Below are 16,813 nucleotides of genomic sequence, written 5' to 3' on the forward strand. Positions count from 1 at the left end.
TAACTTTAGACTTGAGTCTGCACCGACCAGTGATCACCCTGTACACTAGCACTATCCAACACACTCGGAACAATTTGCAATTTATAGAAGCCAAGTAACCTACAAACCTGTATATCTTTGGAGTGTGGGAGGAAACCGGAGCACCCGGAGAAAACCCACGCAGTCACAGGGAGAACATACAAAATCCATATAGGCAGCGCCCATAGTCAGGTTCGAATCCGGGTCTCTGGCGCTGTATGGCGGCAACTCTACCACTGCACCACTGCGCCACCTTGTGATATTGACTCCCACTGAAATAAATCTTCAGCTTTAAGCCTCCATCTTCAGATCTTTCTACAACCCTCCGCCTTTGCTGTACTCTTTTCCAGCCGTACAATCTGTACATCTGTATGATTAGCTGCACAAGTCGTTGATTCCTTGGAGTACTGTATGAATTCTGGTCTACCAGTTACAGGAAATATGTCATTAAGTTAGAAAAAGGTTCAGTGCAGATTCACCAAGATGTTACCTGAGGTTGAGTAAAAGGAGAGGTCGGAGAGGCTGGGACACTTTTTGTTTTAAAAGTAATTTGGACATATACATGGACAATAGGGTTTAGAGGGATATGGGCCAAATGCACGCAAATTGGACTGGTCTATTATGACAACTTACATAGAACTTATAAACAGTACAGCACAGAAACCGGTCTTTCGGCCCACCATGTCAGTACCAAACACGATGCTGGGTTAAACTAACCTCCTCTGCCTGCACATGATCCATATCCCTCCATCTCCTATGTGCCTGTCTAAAAGCCTCAAGGACATGTGTCACGCCTGTCTTTACCATCATCCCATCCCAAATAACTCGCCCTGCACATCTCCGTTAGACTTTCCCCCTCTGACAAACCTATGACTTCTAACCTTAGTCATTTATACTTGGAAGAAAAAGGTTTGACATGGACAAGATGGGTTGAAGGGTCTGTTTCCGTGCTGCATATGACTATATGACTCCAGTTAATTGATGTCCTTCAAGAAAGAAAACACATCACCCTTGGCTGCTACCAATATGGTTGATGCTTAACACTTTCTTCAGTTTAGGGTAATTATGAATGGACAATAAACACTAGCATCACAAGTGATGTTCCCCATCCGATCATTATTTCTTCAAAAGCTTAATGGAGCGAACTGCCACAGGAGGTAGCTGAGGCAGGCTACGTTTGCAACGTTGAAGAAACAATTAGACAAGTTAATGGATAGGACATGTTTAGAAGGATATGGGTGGGTACAGTGAAAAGCTTTTTTGTGGGGTGCTATCCAGTCAGCGAAAAGACAACACATGATTACAATCAAGCCGTCCGCAGTGTAGAGATACAGGATAAAGGGATTTTGTTTTAGTTCATAAGTTCATGTTCATACGTAACAGAAGCAGAATTGGGCCACTCAGCCCTGTACAGGTAGGTCTAGTGTAGATGGGACATGTTGATTGGTATAGGTACTGTAAGTTTGGCCAAAGGGCCTGTTTTCATGCTGTATGACTCTATGAGTCTATGACTCTAGTTGAGTTAAGCTGTAACAGAGTTAAATAGCAATGGGTAGCTCGACAAAGCTCACTGCATGTGAATGCATCACACATTTTCTGTGCAATTGAGATATCTGCAGACTATTAACAGATTTTCATGCAGTCCATTAAATAAATACTAGGTTAGGGAAAGTAAAAAACACTGTGAGAATATTTGCTCGTTGTTAAAAAAGAATCTACATGCGAATATTGAACTCAATGACTCTCATCCTGTCCTTTCTTGCTTTCCCATCATGGAGTAGAGTCATGGACACATGCAGCATGGAAACAGGCCCTTCGGCCCAACTCATTCATGCCAACCAAGATGCCCCTTCTAGTCTAGTTTAATTTGCTCCATATCCCACTAAACCTTTCCTATCTGTGTACCTGTCAAAGTGTTTTTCTTTTAATTCAGTTGCGGCACATGCCACAACTACCTCCTCTGGCAGTGCGTTCCATATACCCACCACCCTCTGAGTGAAAACTATGAGTGAAAATCTTGCCCCTCTCACCTTAAACCTGTATCTTCTGATTCTGGATTCCCCCATCCTGGGTAAAGGACTCTGTGCATTCATCCTCCCTATTCCCCTCATGACTTTACACACAGTCTTGCTATTTTTTTTGCAGTTCAGATCTGGATAGACCTTGGAACAACTTAACCTTGGCACTGTTTGGATTCAAAGCCTGATTAGTTTTTTTTTAAAGTCCAGGACACATCTGCATAATGAGGCTACCTGCATATGCAATGAGGAACTTATATAGCTCACTCAACATATCAAGAATATCTTGAAATGGAAAAGGGAGAAAGCTATTTAACCTTGCACACCTCTTTCACCATTCAATGAGAATCAAACTGATCCACAAACCTAGAGTCATGGAACCAAATGCATTAGTGGTGTATGTCAAGGTAAGAATGTTGACCCAACCTCAGGAAAACTTGATCGCTGATAAACACCATCCAATCTTCATAAGACCCTCGAAGGATCCTTGGACTATTGAACTTTACTGGACTTTATCTTGCAATGGTGGGAGAGTCAATGGCAGAAGGGCACAGCCTCAGAATAAAAGGTCACACCTTTAAAAAGGAGATGCGGAGTAATTTCTTTACTCAGTGGGTGTTGAATCTGTGGAATTCATTGCTATAGACAATTGAGAAGGCCAAGTCATTGGGTATTTTTAAAGCAGAGATTGACAGGTTGTTGATTAGTAAAGGTATCAAGGGTTACTGGGAAAAGGCAGGAGAATGGGGTTGAGAGGGAGAGATAGAACAGCCAATAATTGAATGGCGCAGTGGACTCGATGGGCTGAATGGTCTAATTCTGCTTCTATTATGTACGAACATGAACTTATGAACTAAAAATTATTCCCTTTTCCCTGTATTTGTACACTGCGGACGGCTTAATTGTAATCATGTATAGTCTTTTCGCTGACTGGGCAACGCACTGCAAAAAAGCTTTTCACTGTACCACATGATAATAAATAAACTAAATAATTAAATCAACAAATTACTGAATCAACACCGTCTAATCTTAACATCCATCTGATGACTGGGCCAAAATTGTGAACAGTTTTGATTCCCTTATTTAAGGAAGGATATACTGGGATTAGAGGTGGTGCAAAAATAATTCACTGGGTTAATTCCTGAAATGAAAAGTTGTTCCTTATCGTGAGTGGATAAACAAATTAAATACATCCCAGTCCATCACACAAGCAATCTCTCCACCAAAGGAAAAGAAAGAAATTTCCATTTTTCCAAGAGATGATATGCGATTCACTGTGAAATGATGTCACTGCAGACCAAGCTCCCAGTTTAGGAGTTTACGTATTCCATTCATATTATCATGGAGTCACAGAGTCACAGAGACGTACATCATTGAAATAAGGTCTTCAGTGTGGATTTTCCCCAGCTGCTCCTGTTTCCTCCCACACCCCAAAGACGTACAGGTTTGTTGGTTGATTGTCTTTGGTAAATTGTAAATTATCCTTAGTGTGCAGGGTTGTGTTAGTGCAGGGGTGATCGCAGGTCAGTGCGGACTTGGGGGGTGGAAAGACCTGTTTCCGCACTGCATCTCTAAAGTCTAATGTCTAAAGGCTCAAGTCTAAAACCTAATGAGTCTGTGCTGACTATCAACTACCATTTACATAAATCCAACGTTAATTCCATTCTCCGTATATATATATATACTTCCCGCCTCTACCTCTCTCCTACACACAATGGGCAATTTACAGAGGCCAATTAATCTACAAACCTGCATGTCCTAGGGATGTGGGGGAAAAAATTGAGTCATACAGTCATGCTGCATGGAAACAGATCCTTCGGCCCAACTTGCCCACACCAAACAACATGTCCCATCGACTTTACTCCCACCGACCTGCGTTTAGCCCATATCCCTCTAAATCTATCCTATCCATATACTTGTCTAAATGTTTCTTAAACGTTGCAATAGTATCTGCCACAACTACCTCCTCCGGCAGCTCATTCCAGACACTCACCACTGTGTAAAAAAGTTACCCTTTGGGTTCTGGAGAAAATTCACATTGAACTCCATGTTGACAGCACCAAGGTCAGGATTGAACTCAGGTGTCCAGCTCTACCAGCTGACATTCTGTGCTGCCCTCAGCTTGGAACCGAGGTAGACATGATGCGATGCGATACGATACGACAGAACTTCATTTATTCCAGGAAGGAAATTGATCTGCCAATAGCCATAAAGCATAAGATACATGAAACATGAAATTAAAGTGACGAGTGGAAAGGTTTGGGGATGTGCAAAGATTGGGGATGGGAGGGTGGGAGGGGCGTCAGTCTACTCCACGTCTAGAAGGGAGAGGAGTTGCACAGTTTGATCGCCACAGGGAAGAAGGACCTCCTGTGGCGTTCTGTGCTGCATCTTGGTGGAACCAGTCTGTTGCTGAAGGTGCTCCTCAGGTTGACCAGTGTGTCAGGGAGGGGGCGAGCTGTATTGTCCAGGATGCTCTGCAGTTTGAGGAGCATCCTCCCCTCCAAGACATTGAAACCATGGGTTTTGACTGCGAACCAAGAAAGTCATAAATGAGCTAAGCCAGCAGATATATCAGTCAATGTCTGAGCTTTGTGATTCATGTTTTGTTTAACCTTTCTAGCAAGATGAATTGTCCAAAACCGCATCCTTCTGGAGGCTGTGGTTTGCAGGCTGACTACTCAGCGCTATTTCAGAGCAATATATTCCTGAAGTCTCGACTGTGTGTTGTATATAATCCTCACGCTGGCTTCCTGGAAATGCATTCAGTTTTGATAAATTACAAATGAGCCTTAACTCTTCTGTAAATTAAAATGTAACCTCAAAAAGTATGATTGCTGGAAAATAATTCAGATAAGACGGTGCAATCTTAAATAGAATTGGTTAATCTCTTGTTGAGATAAGGTATCCAATGTTGTACTAAAAATGCATGGCTTCATTACAATAATTGTCAATGTTAAAATTATAAGCAGTATAGCCAGAGACTTGGCATCCAAAGCAGGCTTCAGCCGTATGCTGCTAGCTAGAGGGAGGCAGAGAAACGCCAGGACCAGGAGAACAAAGAAGCACAGTGAAAATGGTCAGTTATTGACATCCGGTGAGAGCAGAGCTGAAGGTAACTTCATGGCTATGTAGCGTGGCTTTGAGAAGTCAAGGTGTCTGGGGGTATGGGCTTTTTGCACAGGGACTGTATGATGTGAATGAAAATATGAACAGGCAACATAATTAAGAACTCGCAAGCCTGATAAGGAACAAAATGTGTTTTATTTATTCAGCCCTTGGATGAATGACAACTTGGAAATGATTGACTTCGGGGTCGTGAGGACCTTGGGTTCCTTTAGGACAAAGGCTTCCTTTAGAAGATTGAAGGAAATATTAGTATAAAAGGCGAGCATTCTGAGACTTTGGCAGTGACAACCACGAGAATAATGATAGCAAGAAGAAGGGACCTGAGTTCAAAACTCAGAGAAGGCTACCCCTTATCAACAGAATAAATCCAGACAATTCATTAATAGGCATAATATCTGGGTCAAAGTCATGAGTTCTGTGATTTAGTTTGAGAAGCAATTAGCTAGACTAACAGGGTAAATAAGAAGTTATTAGAAGTCAATGGTTTACATGCATGCTAAGTAACAAGTGCTAACAAAGATTAAGTTGTACAAAATGGTGGTAAACAATTTTTTGGTGGAACTTGTCAACTGTAATAGGGTCATCAGTAGCCTGAGGGACTTTGACTTTGGTGTCTGCCTAGAAACCTGTGTGGTGGACACTTCTTTGTGCCATCAAAGCTTTTTTCAGCATGCTATCAGTCATTGGAAAGACTATACAATTGCAATCAAGCTGTCCGCAGTACATAGATACAGGATAAAAGGAATAACGTTCAGTGCAAGATAAAGTCCAGTAAAGTCTGATACAAGATAGTCTCCACTGAGGCAGATGGGAGGTCAGGACCTCTCTCGAATTGGTGATAGGAAGGTTCAGTTGCCTGATAACAGCTGGGAAGAAACTGTCCTAAATCTAGATGTGTGGGTTTTCACACTTCTGTACCTCTTGTCTGACGGCAGAGGTGAGAAGAAGGAATGACCGGGGTGAGACTGGTCCTTGATTATGCTGGTGACCTTGCCAAGGCAGCATGAAGTGTAGATGGAGTCAATGGTAGGGAGGTCGGTTTGTGTGATGGTCTGGGCTACGTTTGCAACTCTCTGCAATTTTTCACGATCTTAGTTGGAGCTGTTTGCAAACCATGCAGAGCATTTCAAAGGTTCACGTCCCTTAAATTTCTCCTCCATCACCCTGTAATAAGACAAATAGCCCTGTTACCTTTTTGAAATCCCTCATCTTTTCTTTGTCTCCTAAGGCGTTCACATACTTTCCAAGAATGGTGCCAGCACAGGACACAATACAGCTGCTGATTTATTGTTGTATTGCTATCACTTGAACAGCACAGCGGCACTGCTGGTAGAGCTGCTACCTCACAACATCAGAGACCCAGGTTCGATCTTGACCTTGGGTGCTGTCTGTGTGGGATTTGCATGATCTCCTCTGACCTCGTGAGTTTTATCCTGGTGCTCTGGTTTCTTACCACATCCTAAAGACGTGTGGGTTTTCTACGTTCATTGGTCAATAGACAATAGACAATAGACAATAGGTGCAGGAGGAGGCCATTCGGCCCTTCGAGCCAGCACCGCCATTCAATGTGATCATGGCTGATCATTCTCAATCAGTACCCCGTTCCTGTCTTATCATCATATCATATCATATATATACAGCCAGAAACAGGCCTTTTCGGCCCTCCAAGTCCGTGCCGCCCAGCGATCCCTGTACATTAACACTATCCTACACCCACTAGGGACAATTTTTACATTAACCCAGCCAATTAACCTACATACCTGTACGTCTTTGGAGTGTGGGAGGAAACCGAAGATCTCGGAGAAAACCCACGCAGGTCACGGGGAGAACGTACAAACTCCTTGCAGTGCAGCACCCGTAGTCAGGATCGAACCTGAGTCTCCGGCGCTGCATTCGCTGTAGAGCAGCAACTCTACCGCTGCGCTACCGTGCCTTCTCCCCATGCCCCCTGACTCCGCTATCCTTAAGAGCTCTATCCAGCTCTCTCTTGAATGCATTCAGAGAATTGGCCTCCACTGCCTTCTGAGGCAGAGAATTCCACAGATTCACAACTCTCTGACTGAAAAAGTTTTTCCTCATCTCAGTTCTAAATGGCCTACCCCTTATTCTTAAACTGTGGCCCCTTGTTCTGGACTCCCCCAACATTGGGAACATGTTTCCTGCCTCTAACGTGTCCAACCCCTTAATAATCTTATACGTTTCGATAAGATCTCCTCTCATCCTTCTAAATTCCAGTGTATACAAGCCTAGTCGCTCCAGTCTTTCAACATATGAAAGTCCTACCATTCCGGGAATTAACCTAGTAAACCTACGCTGCACTCCCTCAATAGCAAGAATATCCTTCTGTAAATTACCCCTAGTGTGTAGCGAGTGAACAGATCGGCATGATGATCGGCGTGGACTTCGAAGGGTCTCAACCCGAAACGTCACCAATCCCTTTTCTCCAGAGATGCTGCCTGAACGGTAGAGTTACCCCTGCATTTTGTGTATATCTTCCATGGGCCAAAGGGCCTGCTTCCATGCTTTATCTCTAAACGAAACTCAAACTTCTTTACTATTGTAATCCATGAATCTACCACCAAAACCTGGGTTCGATCCTGACTACGGGTGCTGTCATTGCGGAGTTTGTATGTTCTCGCCGCGACCGTGTGGGTTTTCCGGTTTCCTCCCACATTCCAAAGGTGTACAGGTCAGTAGGTTAATTGGCTTCAGTAAAGATTGCATATTGTGCCTAGTGTATCGATAGTCCTGGTGTACAGGGATGGCTGGTCGGCGTGGACTCTGGACTGTAGGGCCTGTTTCTGCGCTCTATCTCCAATCTAAACTAAACTATTCATCGGAACTAACGCTGTTACATCCCTTTACGATTACACCCTAAGTTATTATTGCCTATCATGAAAGTGAATAATTTCACACTTCTGTGAATTAAACATCACCCATCACATTTCAACACTAGAGTTCTCGTGAAATCTTTTAGTTGCGCTCAGGACTCTGGATTTCTTTTTGTACTCATATATATTGATTGATTTCTTTTTGTTTGGTATATTTTGCCAATGTGTCGGAAAGAACTACAGATGCTGGTTTACACTGAAGATAGACACAAAATGCTGGAGTAACTCAGTGGGTCAGGCAGCATTGCTGGAGAAAAGGAATAGGCGACATTTTAGGTCAAGACCCTTCTTCAGACCATGCCAATGTGTATTGTGTTTATGGGCCTGTCTTGCTGCCGCAAGTAATAGTTTCATTGGTCCATTGTCATTTCACACGACAATTAAGATCAAAAAGGCCCTGTGGCACATTAATCAGTCAGAGTATTGAGTATAGAAATTGGGAGGTTATGTTGCAGTTGGTGAGACCGCATTTAGAATATTGCGTTCAATTCTGGGCCTTGTTATAGGAAATATATTGTCAAGCTTGAAAGGGTTCAGAGAAGATTTATGAGGATGTTTCCAGGATTAGAGGGTCTGAGCTATAGGGAAAGGTTGAGTAAGCTGTCTCTATTCCTTGGTGCGCAGGAGGATCTTTTCGAGGTGTATAAAATCATGAGAGGAATAAATCGGGTAGATGCACAGTCTCTTGCCCAGAGTAGGGGAATCAAGGACCAGAGGACATAGGTTCAAGTAAAGGGGAAGAGATTTAATAGGAATCAGAGGGATATCTTTTTCACGCATAGGGTGGTGGATGTATGGAACATTCTGCCAGAGGAGGTAGTTGAGGCTGGGACTATCCCAGCTTTAAGACAGGTCCATGGATAGGACTAGTTTGGAGGGATATGGGCCAAACATAGGCAGGTGGGACAAGTTGTGGGCAAGTTGGACCAAAGGACCTGTATCCACACTGTATCATTCTATGACTCTATGACTATGAACAGTTTTGTCCTGACTTGACTCTTGACTCTTGATGTCCCTCAGTATCTTCCTCTTTGTTCACAAAGTGTTCAAGTTTTGACATCTGCAAGCATTGAAACAATGTCCCTACACCCATCCAGAAATGGCCAGGTTCCGACACTACTCCTTGGGGAATATCACTGTACTTCCCTCAAGTCTGAAGCCTTGCTTTCCATATGAGCTCAAAGTGTCATAGAGTCATGGATCATGGAAACAGGTCCTTTGGCCCAACTCGTTCATGCTGACTAAGATGCACTACCTATGTTGGACCCATTTAAAGACATTTACTATATTCCTTCTTCTCCACTCTGTCGACTTGTGTCAGTACTTTCAGGGAGCTATGGACTCTGACCCCAAGATCCCTCCATATTGCGTTGTTGATTGCACTCTCTAAGTTGGTCCCACTGCACTTCCCTCTGTCTGAAGGCTTGCTTTCCAGAAAAGGTTCACAGAATCATTAAGTCATGCTTCACTAAAACAGGTCTTTGACCCAACTCATCCAAGCTTACCAAAATGCACTCTCTAAGTTGGTCTCATTTGTCCCTTATCACACTAAACCATTCCTATCCATGTACCTCTCCGTCTTTTAAATGTTGGTATTGTGCCAGGGTCAACTACCTCCTTTGGGAAGATAGACACAAAATGCTGGAGTAACTCAACAGGTCAGGCAGCATCTCTGGAGACAAGGAATATGTGAAGTTTCGGGTTGAGACCCTTCTTCAGACTGAGAGACAGAGGAACGGGGAACGAGAGATATAGATGGTACTTCAGACAAAAGATATGCAAAAAGCAACAGTAATCAAGGAAATGTGGAGCCCACAATTGTCCCTTGTTGGCTGTGGGATAGGTGAAAATGAGTTATACAGACAGTGGAACTCACCTGGCCAACATTAAAACTAGTACAACGACTAAGGTGGGGGAGAAATGGAGGGAGAGGGGGGGATGAAAGAGTTACTTGAAGTTAAGAAAAATCAATATTCATACCACCAGGTTGTAAGCTGCCCAAACAAAATACGAGGTGATGTTCCTCCAATTTACGTTTGGCCTCATTCTGACAGTGGATGAGGCCCAGGACAGAGAGATTAGTATGGGAATGGGAAGTTGAGTTATAGTGTTTGGCAACGTCGAGACGGCGTAGGCTGAGACGGACTGAGCGATGGTGTTCAGCGAACCGATCGCTGAGTCAACAGCGCTTGGTCTCACCGATATATAGGTGTGAGCTCATTCCATATACCCACCACCTTCTGAGTGACAAAAATTGCCCCTCAGATTCCCATTATATCTTAGCCCCCCCCCCCCCTTTAAAAAAGGGAACACCATCCTTTTTAATTTAACAACTGTTCCGGAGAGGTGAAAAAGCTGATATTTCGACTTCTCTGGAAGTTCTTCTGGTTTGAAAATGCAATCCGCAGGAGGTAATCTCATTTCACACTTCACAATGCACAATTGCTTTCTGTTATAGAAATGCTTTGCACTTGCTGCCGATATTCAAAGCATGGCCACAATGGCTGTGAAGATGCAGGCAGTGGCAATCTCAGCAGCGCTATGGGAGGTGAGGACTGATCAAAGGTGTCGAGCTAGTTTCGTTCACTATCTCTGCTTGATACTGGAATGCTTTCAGCGGGAGCTGATTGGGGAGATTCGTTCAGTTCGATCTGGGAAGCACAGGCAGGGTCAGGAAGATAAAATTATGCAAAATCCGCGAATTAAAAAACTTTGGACAATGAACGGTAGGGCAGTCTGAAAGAAGGCTCACGAGATGCAATGCGGAGCCGAGCGACCCGGGGGGAGGGCGGCTGACAGCGTAGGAGGACCACGGAGAGTGTACGATGACCACCAAGAGCGTAGGGGGGGCTGCCGAGAGTGTAGGGGGGCTGCCGAGAGTGTAGGTTGACCACCAAGAGCGTAGGAGGATCACAGAGAGTGTAGGATGACCACCAAGAGCGTAGGGGGAGCTGCCGAGAGTGTAGGGGGGGCTGCCGAGAGTGTAGGGGAGCTGCTAAGAGTGTAGGGGGAGCTGCTGAGAGTGTAGGGGGAGCTGCCGAGAGCATAGGGGGAGCTGCCGAGAGCATAGGGGGAGCTGCCGAGAGTGTAGAAGACTGCCGAGAGCATTAGGGGGCAGCGGAGTGTAGGGGGATCACCAAGGGTGTAAGGGGGCTGCTGAGAGTGTTGAAGGGGCCGTCGAGAGTGTCCGGGAAGTCGCCGAGAACCAGGGCTGTGGAGTCGATACCCAAAACACCCGACTCCGACTCCGATTCCTTGATTTCTTGTGACTCCGACTCTGACTCGACGACTCCGACTCCTGTGTGTGGAGTTGATACCCAAAACTCCCAACTCCGACTCCTTGATTTCTTGTGACTCCCACTGCGACTCCAGCAGCACCAACGTTGCTCCGACTCCGACTCCGACTCCGACTCCGACTCCGACTCCGACTCCGACTCCGACTCCGACTCCGACTCCGACTCCGACTCCGACTCCGACTCCGACTCCGACTCCGACTCCGACTCCAACTTCGACACAGCCCTGCCGAGAACGTATGGGAACCGCTGAGAGTGTCGGGGGGACGCCGCCAACACAGGGGGGTCACTGACAGCAAGGAGGGTAGCCGCGCGCGAGCAAGCCGGCAGGAAGGTCGCCGGGAACAATGCGATCTCGACATGCGCCGATTGCCGCCCCATGCGGCGCCAGGCCTTGTTCGCAGCAGGGAGAAGATAGGACTGCTCAATGAACTTTGTGTAAATTTGCGCCAGAAACATGGCGATATGTTGCGTGCTGCCGAGGTGAGGTCTGCTGCATGATTTTACTGGACTGTGTGCAAAAACAAAGAATTTCACTGTACCTAGGGTACACGTGACAATAAAGTATCATTGTGTCATTCCATGTGTAGGAAAGAACACCGAACACAGACACACAAAGCTGGAGTAACTTAGTGGGTCAGAGAAAAGGAAAGGTGACATTTCGGGTCGAGACCTTACATTGCAAGATGATGTGAGGACAATGAATATAGAACATAGAACATAGAACAGTACATCACAGGAATTGGCCCTTTCCTGATGGATTTCAGATTTCTATCATCTCTAGTTGTTTAATTTTCAAAGTGGTAAGCTGGAAAAGAGAGGTGGTAAGGCAGGACAAAGCCTGGCAAGTGATAGGTGAAAACAGGTGAGGGAGATAGACACAAACTGATGGGGTAACTCAGCGGGTCAGGCAGCATCTCTGATCTCTGAAGAATGAGGAAGGGTCCCAAACCGAAACGTCACCCATCTTTTTTCTCCAGAGATTCTGCCTGAGCCACTGAGTTACTCCAGCACTTTGTGTGCATCTTCGGTTTCAATCAACATCCGTGGTTCCTTTCAAAAGGTTGAGTGGGGTTTGATTGGCAGATGGGTGGAATAAATGACAAAGGCCAGAGACGAAAAGGTGACAAAAGGAGAAGAGAAGAGAAGAGGAGGGGAGGGGAGGGGAGGGGAGGGGAGGGGAGGGGAGGGGAGGGGAGGGGAGGGGAGGGGAGGGGAGGGGAGGGGAGGGGAGGGGAGGAGAGAAGGAGTGAAACGCAAAGCCCAAGGGAGGGATGTAGGTAGAGGGTGACAGCAGGAGGGGAAAAGTTTAGTTTTGTTTTGTTTATTGTCACATGAACTGAGGTACAATTAAAAACTTTTGTTGTGTGCTAACTACAGCGGAAAGACTACACATGAATACAATTAAGCCATCCGCAGTTCACAGAGACATGATAAAGGGAGTAAAGTTTAGTGCAAGACAAAATCCTGTAGAATCTGGTTAAAGATAGTCTAACGGTCTCCATTGAGGAAGACAGTTGCTCAGTAGCACCCTCTAGTTGGTGACAGGATGGTTCAATTGCCCGATAACCGCTGAGAAGAAATTGTCCCTAAATCTCAATGTATCAATTTTCACACTTCTGTACCTCTTGCCTTATGGGAGAGGGGAGAAGAGGGAGTGACGGGGGTGAGACTGGTCCTTGATTAAGGAAGAGGGGGTATATAATGGAAGTGGTCTGCACCGGGGTGGGGCCGAGGGGTATGGAGAGGGAATAGGGGGTAGAGGGAAGAAGATATTACTTTGTCAAATGATAAAATACTTTGACATAGTGAGCATGGTGAAAGTGATAGAGTGGCTCAGTTGTGCAGTAAACAGAACTGCTGTATCATTGCTGCTGTGGCTTGGATTTGATCCAGATCTCGAGTTATCTCTAATTTTTACAACATTTAAAAGACATTTGGACAGGTACGTGGAGAGGAAAGGTTCAAAGGGATATGTGCCAAATCCGGGCCAGCTGGGATTTGCGTTGGCATTTTGGTTGTCTTGGTGAAGTTGGGCGGAGGGTCCTGTTTCCGTGCTGTACGCCTCTACTGTCTTCATGATTTGCGTGTTCTCCCCGTGGCCACATACATGCCCCTCGGATGCTTTGGTTGGTAATTGGCCACCGTAAACCCAGCATCTACATAGATGAATGGTAGAAACTCGGGGAGAGTTGATGGGAATGTGGAGAGAAGATTAGCATCCAAGTAGTGAAAATGGATGGTTGATGTTTCGTCTATTCTCATTGGGTTGTTTCATTGCAGTAATTAGGTGGAAACAGATCCTTCGGCCCACCGAGCCCATGCCGACCAACAACCACCCATACACTAGTTCTATCTTAACACTCTAGACACAATTTACAGAACCCAATTAACCTACAAACCTGAACGTCTTTGGGATGTGCTAGGAAACTGGAGCACTTGGAGAAAACTTATGTGGTCACAGGGAGCACGTACAAACTTCGTGCAGACAGCACCCATAGTCAGGATAGAAGCCGGGTCTCTTGCTCTATAAGGCAGCAACTCTACCACTGCACCACTGTGCTGTCTTGTTACTTTCTCACTCCTTTATAACTCTAAGTTTGGAAATCTCTTCCAGAAATGTCACTGATTCTAACTGTGAATTCAATCTGCTTCTATCGACCAAAGGTATTTAAAAGTATAGGAAGGATGGAACAGATGCTGGTTCATACCAAAGATAGACACAAAATGTGGGAGTAACTCAGCGGGTCAGGCAGCATCTCTGGGGAAAAGGAATAGGTAATGTTTAGAAACGGAACCCTTCTTCAGACCAATAGGTTCTGACCCGAAACATCACCTATTCTTTTTCTCCACAGATGCTGCCAGACCCGCTGAGGTACTCCAGCATTTTGTTTCTATCTTCAGTACTGCAAGGTATGTGGAAGAGGTAGGTATGTGGACGTAGAACATCTGACAGGATCTAAATAAAACTCTGAACAGGTTCAAAGAGTTGAATATCTCTCCCTGTTCCCATATCCTTAAGTGAGAACTGGGTATTGTATCTGTTTGGACATTCTGCTTTGATCTAATGTTATCCCCTTAAAGGTCATTAATATGTTATCTGAACCAGGACAAATGGTAGATTATCACCGTCATATCAGGATCAGACGATTTAACTCTGCGAGTCTTAAATTGAAGAAATGTTGCAGTAACAAGAAAACTTAAATAAATTCTGAAAGAGGGGGACTGGCCTCGTTAAAGATTAGAGGGCATAGTTTAAAGGTGAAAGGGACAAAGCTTATAGATGTGTGTGGGGTGGGGTCGGTGTGTGGTGGGGTGGGTGAGTGCCTGGAAGAATAGTGCAGATCCAATAGTTGTGTTTAAGAGGCTTTTAGATAGGCACATGCATTTTCAGGGAATGATGGGGCATGGGTCACATGAAGATAGACATAAAATGCTGGACTAACTCAGCGGGACAGACAGCATCTCAGGAGAGAAAGAATGGGTGATGTTTCAGGTCAAGACCCTTCTTCAGACTGAGAGGGAGACATAGAGAAATGGAAGGGTACAGTGTGAAAATGAGAGATCAAAGGTGACGAGGGTCAAGGAAAATGTAGAACGGATCATTGTTAACTGAGGGGAAGTAGGCAACGAGGTATACATTCAGTAAAATTTAATCAGGAGGATTATGAAACGAGTCTGAAAACTAGGATGGGGGATGGATGAAGAGAGAGGGAGAGCAAGGGTTACTTGAGGTTAGAGGTCAATATTCATACCGCTGGGGTGTAGGCTGCCCAAGCGAAATATGAGGTGCTGTTACTCAAATTTGCATTGGGCCTCACTCTGACAGCGGAGGAAGCCCAGGACAGAAAGGTCAGTGTGGGAATGGGAAGGGGAGTTAAAGTGTTTGGCAACCGGGAGATCACGTAGGCCAAGGCAGACTGAGCGGAGGTGTTCAACGAAACGATCACCCACCCTTTCTACAAAGTCGGCCACTGAACACTAATTCTCTTATCCTGCAGGCAAACCACGTAAAATACAATTTATTTTAGTCTCTGATTAATTTTAATCTCAGTGTAACAGATTGAACCTCAGCTGCTTATGGAGTGGCATGTGATTGATTAGATAATAAATCTGAAGCAACAGTCCATCCATTAGCAATATTTAAAGCTGAGAGTTGAGGGCACAGAGAAAATGCACTCAAACCAGAGAAAAGAAAAGTTACTTTTTTTAACTCTAATGGATTCTAAAAATGTGGTTAAAAGAAAACAATTAAATAGAAACAGATTGTAAAACAGGGTATTCTGCGGCTGAGAATAATTTACTGGTGGGAAATAAATGTAAATCCTTTTATTGATTGATTGAAAGATACAGCATGGAAACAGGCCCTTCAGCCCACCGAAGATGGACACAAAATGCTGGAGTGACTCAGCGGGTCAGGCTGTATCTCTAGAGAAAATAAATACATGACGTTTCGGTTTGAGACCCTTCATCAGGCTGAGAGTCGCGGGAGTGGGAAAGGAGAGACATGTAAAGGCACATAGAACAAATGAATGAACGGTATGGAAAAGGACAAATCAGAGCCAGCTTAGATGATCAAGAAAAGGTGGAGCCCACAATGGCCCATTGTTGGCTGTGGATAGGGTGAAAACGAGTGATATAAACAGTAAACCAAAGCAGGACGACAGTGAAACTAGTAGGACGTCAAGGGTGGGGGAGGGATGGAGAGAGCCTTGTATTCCAGATTTGTAGGTTAATTACCTTTGGTAAGAATTGTAAAGTGCCTCTGGTGTGTAGGATAGTGTTAGTGTGTGGTGTGAGCGAGGATCAATGGGGACCCGTGTTGATCGGTGGTGTCACTGACTCGGTGGGTTGAAAGGCCTGTTTCCACGCTGTATCTCTAAATGAAAACTAAACTAGGTTGCATGTTTTTAGAATATCTATGAAATAAAATGTAATCCAACCAGTGCAGATAATATTACAAGGATATTCTTGTTATTGAGGGCGTGCAACGTAGGTTCACGAGGTTAATTCCAGGAATGGCAGGACTGTCGTATGTTTAAAGACTGGAGTGACTAGGCTTGTATACGCTGGAATTTAGAAGGATGAGAGGGGATCTTATTGAAACATATAAGATTATTAAGGGATTGGACACGTTAGAGGCAGGAAACATGTTCCTAATGTTGGAGGAGTCCAGAACCAGGGGCCACAGTTTAAGGATAAGGGGTAGGCCATTTAGAACGGAGACGAGGAAAAACTTTTTCACTCAGAGAGTTGTAAATCTGTGGAATTCTCTGCCTCAGAAGGCAGTGGAGGCCGATTCTCTGGATGCTTTCAAGAGAGAGCTAGATAGAGCTCTTAAAGATAGCCATGATCACATTGAATGGCGGTGCTGGCTCGAAGGGCCGAATGGCCTACTCCTGCACCTATTGTCTATTGTCTATTGTCTACTAGCAGAGAAGGTGGATTTAGTCAGAATTGGGAA

The 16,813-nt window shown here is 44.9% G+C and overlaps 1 long non-coding RNA gene across 1 annotated transcript in view; it reads left to right on the forward strand.

Annotated features, from left to right (window-relative positions):
- The window catches only part of LOC144594832 (uncharacterized), an 81,875-nt gene that overhangs the window by 35,371 nt on the left and 29,691 nt on the right, over positions 1 to 16,813 (forward strand). Inside the window, exon 2 of the long non-coding RNA XR_013547426.1 lies at positions 14,205 to 14,262. This is a non-coding gene — a long non-coding RNA (uncharacterized LOC144594832). The remainder of the gene's footprint in view (positions 1 to 14,204; positions 14,263 to 16,813) is intronic.

Source organism: Rhinoraja longicauda, chromosome 6 (assembly GCF_053455715.1).
Source record: "Rhinoraja longicauda isolate Sanriku21f chromosome 6, sRhiLon1.1, whole genome shotgun sequence".
NCBI classification, from domain to species: Eukaryota; Metazoa; Chordata; class Chondrichthyes; order Rajiformes; family Arhynchobatidae; genus Rhinoraja; species Rhinoraja longicauda.